The sequence below is a fragment of the Syngnathoides biaculeatus genome, chromosome 10 (genome assembly GCF_019802595.1).
Source record: "Syngnathoides biaculeatus isolate LvHL_M chromosome 10, ASM1980259v1, whole genome shotgun sequence".
Lineage (NCBI taxonomy): Eukaryota > Metazoa > Chordata > Actinopteri > Syngnathiformes > Syngnathidae > Syngnathoides > Syngnathoides biaculeatus.
This window is the reverse complement of record NC_084649.1, coordinates 15999001-16005000: the sequence shown is the minus strand read 5'-3', so window position 1 is coordinate 16005000 and position 6000 is coordinate 15999001. Positions and strand designations below refer to the sequence as shown.

At 46.1% G+C, this 6000-nt stretch overlaps 1 protein-coding gene and 1 long non-coding RNA gene across 3 annotated transcripts in view; one reads left to right on the top strand and one right to left on the bottom strand.

Annotated features, from left to right (window-relative positions):
* skib (v-ski avian sarcoma viral oncogene homolog b) overlaps positions 1–6000 on the top strand; it is a 56291-nt gene that overhangs the window by 2706 nt on the left and 47585 nt on the right. The gene's annotated exons all lie outside the window — the stretch shown is intronic.
* LOC133507332 (uncharacterized) overlaps positions 1–6000 on the bottom strand; it is a 43743-nt gene that overhangs the window by 1372 nt on the left and 36371 nt on the right. For both annotated transcript variants that reach the window (XR_009796798.1, XR_009796799.1), the window contains one exon: positions 1–513. This exon is cut by the window's left edge and continues 1372 nt beyond it. This is a non-coding gene — a long non-coding RNA (uncharacterized LOC133507332). The remainder of the gene's footprint in view (positions 514–6000) is intronic.

The following is a 6000-nucleotide window of genomic DNA, read 5'->3' as shown; positions in this document are numbered from 1 at the left end:
CCTGGGGGGATGCCCAGTGTTCATTTTTGTTGATATCATTGCGGGTGTAAGAAATGTCTATCATACTATATCACACATACACCCCCTCTCCATTAAGATAAATGAAGTCCTGATGGTTTATGAGCAAGATTATGAGGAAGGGGGAGTGGGGGTGGAGGCTATTTAAAGGTGGTGATGGGGTTAAGAGTTTAATGAGGTTTGGGATATGGATGTATGTGTGGGTGTGTGTGTGTGCGTGCGTGCGTGTGTGTGGTGGGATAAGCTGCGCATGGGTGGGTGTGGATGTCACCGTGATGGCGTCCTGCGTGGGTCAGCGGGAACAAAAGAGCATAGAAGACGGGGGTGGGCGGTTGGTTGGGGGACTGGCCGGCTGGCTGCGTGGTTCGGTCACAGCTGCTGTGTGGGACTCTCCAAACGAATGGACATCTCTGTGGGCATCGGCGCCGTCCCAGCGCCAGCCCGGAGATGCGTCATCAGAGGGCCGACCTTCAGCGCAAAAACTGAGCAAAGTTGCTGAACAGAGAAGAAAGAAGAGGACTAATTAGGAAGCATGCAATGTTTTACACGCATACAGTGGTGCTTTGATTTATCAGATGAATTTGTTCTGTGACCGTCTTAATAATCCAAATCAGCCATATCGGAAATAGACTTGTCCCATTAAAATCAATGGAAATGCTGTTAATTCGTTCCAAATCCTAAAATAAACCCTTGCTCTACCCTCCCCTTTAATATTGAAACGTGCAAAAAGCACTCTACAGTATTGTACAACTATTGTGAACATAATAAAAGAATGTAACATAGCCTAATTTAATGTATAGTAATGATAGAATGACCAAAAATAGAAATAAATGCTATTCCAAAGTGTTTTGTTTTTTTTAGCAATCCAAAACAACTCAGCTCCAAACAAAGTTTCCAGAATGAATACACAGTCACAACATAAATCGGACCGTCGAGGGATCCTCCCTCCATTTACTTTCTATTAGTCTACTGAGATACGCTATGTGCACAGACGATGTATATGATGTGAATGATAAAGAAGCGCAAAGTGTTTGATTATTTTAAATTGTACATCATTATAGAGTGCTATTTTTCTCGTTGAAAAATTGTTACAAAATGTTTTGTCATTTTTTTTGTGGGGAAGCTGGAATAAATTAATGGCATTGTCTTTCGTTTCAATGGGGAAAGATGATTTAAGAGAGGGGTGACGTGAGTTCCAAGCGTGGTTACGGAACCAATAAAAACTTGTATCTCAAGGCACCACTGTACTAATTAATCCAAAGTACCAGATTGGCAAAACTGTTCCAAACCACATGATGATGTAGCACCTGTGTGTTTTTTGTCATCTAAAAAACTGTGAACTGTGTGGCAGGCAGCCTTTCACAGAGTGTGTGTGTTATACACAAGACGGAGGGATGGGGGGTGGGCGGGGGAGGGGGGGGCAACGAGGCAGGGGGCCAGTGCGCGTTGGCTGCGGTTCACTGTCAGTCGTGTCCCACTTAGCAGACAGGCCACGCTCCTCAGGGAACCGCACACCAGCGCTGCTGCCATACATCAGCCTGACAGGCCAAGCTGCTCAAAGGCCAGACGGCGACTCGCACACCAAGCTTAAGCCGGGCAAAAAAAAAAAAAAAAAAAGACCACGTTATTGGGCCGCCTCAGACTCCCTCACACGTCACCCGCCTTCATTAATAAGAGCCGCAACTCGCCCGTCTGCTCTGAGCTTGATTGCTGGGAGGTGTGATGGATCAATGTCAATTAAGTCAAATTAGCACTCCTTTAGATAGTAGAGACCCATTATATTATTGTATATTATCATCAAGTGATATTAGCACGGTCATTTTTCTCTCCCTGGGTCTCTCAACGCAAACAGTCGAACGGAACGTGACCGTGTGCCGTCACAACATTTTGCATTTGAAACAAATTGCTTCAAGCGTGCAGAGGATGCAATTAGGCTACAAGCAGCAGTAGTTTGACTAATTAATTAACTAAACAACTTGACAACCAGCAGCAGTCGGCGGGGCTAAATCATGCCCGACTAGTTTCCTGCCTAAACAGATTGCTCTAAAAATTGCAACAGGATGCAAACGTTGTTGTGGCTGCATCTTGAAGTCGTAAAAACGAATTGTATAGCGCTACTGCACTGGGAAACCTCTTTTTCAGGCCTCACTTGTTTGCTGCCTAAATGGGCGGATGTAGGAATCAAAACGAGTTGGAAACCACAAGAGTTATGTGCCGTCCCAATGCCTCGAAGTCATTGAAACAAATTAGATTTCACAACTCGGCAGCGAAGCGAGCGCAGCTAATTCAGGCCCGACTAGTTTTCGCTGCCGAAACAGATCATCATAAAAATGACAACAGACTATAAACCTGGTATGTTGTCGCTCTTTCCTGAAGAGATAGATTTGATTTTACTACTTGGCACCGAGCAGCAGTAGGGAACCAATTACTGTAAATCAGACCCGACTAGTTTCCAGCCTAAAGTTCTTGCTATAGAAAATACAACAGAGTGCAAAAATGTTATGTTGTCACTGGAGTTGAAGTCATAAATTGCCTTTTACTACTCGAGAGCAGGGCAGCACTGTGGCTCAGCTGGTAAAGCGTTGGCCTCACGGTTCTGAGGTCCCGGGTTCAATCCCAGATTGACTGTGTGGAGTTAGTATGTTCTCCCCGTGCGTACGTGAGTTTCCTCTGGGCACTCCGGTTTCCTCCCACATCCCACAAACATGCAACGTTAATTGGACACTCTACAGTAAATTGCCCCTAGGTGTGATTGTGACTACAGCTAGTGAGTACAAGCGGCCGAAATGAGTTTCCTCCGGAGCATGTCCGGGCCCTCTCTTATTGATAGGGTGAGAAGCTCAATCATCCGGGAGGGGCTCAGTGTCAAGCCGCTGCTCCTCTGCATTGAGAGGAGCCAGATGAGGTGGCTGGGGCATCTGATTCTGATGCTTCCCGGATGCCTCCATGGTGAGGCGTTCCGGGCACATCCCACCAGAAAGAGACCCCGAGGACGACCCAGGACACGCTGGAGAGACGATGTCTCTCGGCTAGCTCGGGAATGCCTCGGGATCCCTCTGGAAGAACTGGAAGAAGTGGCTGGGGAAAGGGAAGTCTGGGTATCCCTACTGAAGCGACTTCCCCTGCGACCCGACCCGGAAAAGCGGTAGATAAATGGATGGATGGATGGAGAAAATGGATGAATGGATACTCGACAGCAAGCAGCAGTGGGAGACGTACTGAATGAAGTAATTAAAGCCTGATTCTATTTGCCTAACCTGCACACCATAACAATGTACACAGAACGCAAACATGTCACTATGTCTTGAAGCATTACCAACAAGATGGATTTCGCTGCTTGACAGCAAAGCGTCGTGGGTGCCGCCTTTCCAGGCCCCACAAGTTTGCTGTCTAAATGGCCTGCTGTAGAAATCCAAAAAAGATGGAACTCACAAGAGAAGTTGGGTTCATTCGGACCATTTTGAGCCACATAGAACAAAGCTCCATGTAAATGCGACAGTTGCACAGACGCCTGACAATCTTTCAGTTGGCTGTTGAACCAGTGAACAGAACAGAAACCACAAGAGAGCAAATGGGATTGGCAAAACCTTCAAATCAACCACCGTAGACGATGTTCTGTTGTCGCTGCATCCTCAAGCAATGGAAACAAATTGGATTTTACCACTGAGTAAAATCCAGCTGCCGACTTTAATTCAGACCCGACTGCGAGTAGTTTTTTGCTGCCAAATGTTTTGCTATACAAACTGAAACAGAACGTGCAAGTTATGTCGTCGTTAGTTCTAAATCTACTACTGGAAGCCGAAAGTAGGTCCAATTGAACTGAGTGTAAGTTTGCTTGTTGAGCAGTTTTGGGGGGGTTGTGAGTGGGAGTTGGTCAAAGCGCTGAGTCATTGTGTCCGTTCCGCATCGCGTCCGACATCCGGGCCGTCCGTTGCCGAACGCTCCGGCGAGAGGAGGCTGCGGGCCGGGCCTTGACATGTGTTGTCAAAGGGCCGTGACCCTCGGCCTTTCCCCAAAGACACCAACGCGGCCGCCCGCTCTACCAACCCCCACTGCAATCGACCAATCACAGTCCGGCCCGCTGGCCAGATGGCCGTGTGATAAAGCGAGCAAAGAGGAGATCCAGTCAACCAGCACTCGATGTGAAGATTTTATGATTTTTAATTGCCAAACTTTGACTTTCCTGTTACAAAAAAAAGAGTGTGAGGGAAAAAAAAAAAAAAAAAAAAAAAAAAAAAAAAAAAAAATCGCTCCAACGTGTTAAACACTGTATTTAATTCTTCCGAATGTTAACTTAGTCTCATTTGCATTAAAAGCTTGAAAAATTGGGGATTGGATTTAGACAATTTCCAAAGCAGTTTCAGACCAAAAGTATTAACGTTCGCGTGGAAGGCCATAAGTTAGTCCCTTCTTTAATGACATGGCTATTAAAACCATTCAGCTGAGGCCAATTTATGCCATTTTTCATGCCATTGTTCAAATCACTGGGAGAAATTAGCCTCAAACGTGGTGTGAACCAATCAAGTGAGCGTCATGGGCTTGTGCTTCCATTTATCCGGCGCAATTAAAGTTATTGAATTCATGAAAAATAGCAGTCTACTACTACTTCTGCAACATTAACTTCCACGTTTGGGGAGGTTCCACTGACAAAATACGATCAGGTGGAACCGTTTGATGAATAATATTACTGTTTCCAGCCCAAAATTAAAAAAAAAAAAGTTGTCTACTGTACTACTACGTCTCGCGCTACGCTATGGGAGGATTAACTATCATAACGTCTTATACAAATAAATAGCTACAATTCATGAAAACTAAGAAAAAAAATTAAAAAACACAAGGGAACATATTGTATTGTTTATATAAAAATATGAAAAATTGATAAATATATAAAAATGATTTAAAAAAAAAAAAAAAAAGGAATGCCGGCGAGCTCGTGCGTACACGAGCACGTAACGGCCAGATTCAAATGAGCTCTCGGGGGCGGCTCATTTCCATTCCCATCTGTCTGCTGACCTCTATGAAGCCACGACATGACATCCTTGACGGGCCCGTCTGGCTGCCATCCACCAAGTGGGCTTATTCTTGCATGTTCCTGAGAGTTTCGCTTTCATTGTGGCCTTCAGTCTTTTCTCTTGTCTTCATCCAGCACCCCCACCCCCTTCTTCTTGTCCTCTGAGGAGCCCCCCCAATGGAGACCGTCACCTTGTCGCCGCGGTGCATGCGGGCCAGTGTTTGGCCGCTGCGCCGACGGCGTGTCAGGAGCTCCCACGGGTTATGGCCTCCATTCTCCCAGGGGTGACCCTGTGTTAAAAGAGTGTCAGCTGGGGTTCTGTCATGGCTGATGCAGGCTAAAGATCTGCCGCCTCTTTTGTTCGAGGGCCGGCCTTTCACAGGCTGTGAAGTGCAGCCCCTTTTCTCTCTTTGTCCGAAGGGTCTTGTCTCTTTCGGGTGCAACGCGGAGGGCTTTGAAACCTCCAGCATCTCTCAGGGTGGGAAATCCAAGAGCGCCCGTTTGGCCCCAACACAGCTAACCCTACTTATCGTTTGTTATTGGAGCTAAAAGTAGGGTCTCCTTGTCCCACGGCAAGACGATGATTACCTCAGCCGTTTTAGCCTGTACGTATTCCTACTAAGTATTCAAACCCCCTAAAAAAAATCATTAATGTACTCACAGCACCCCTAATTGACGGGAAGAAACCCTAACCCTTAACACCTTAGAGTCCAGCTGTGCTGGATTATACTGATTGGACTTGATGAGGAAAGTCTCACACCTGTCTTTGTCAGAGCAAATGAGAATCACGAGGTCAAAGGAACTGCCTGAAGAGCTCAAGAGACAGAATTGCGGCAAGGAAAAGATCTGGCCAAGGTTACAAAAACATTTCTTCTGGTTTTAAGGTTCCGGAGAGCACAGTGGCCTCCATAATCCTTAAATGGAAGACATTTGGAATGACCAGAATCCTTCATAGTGTAATCGGGGGAGAA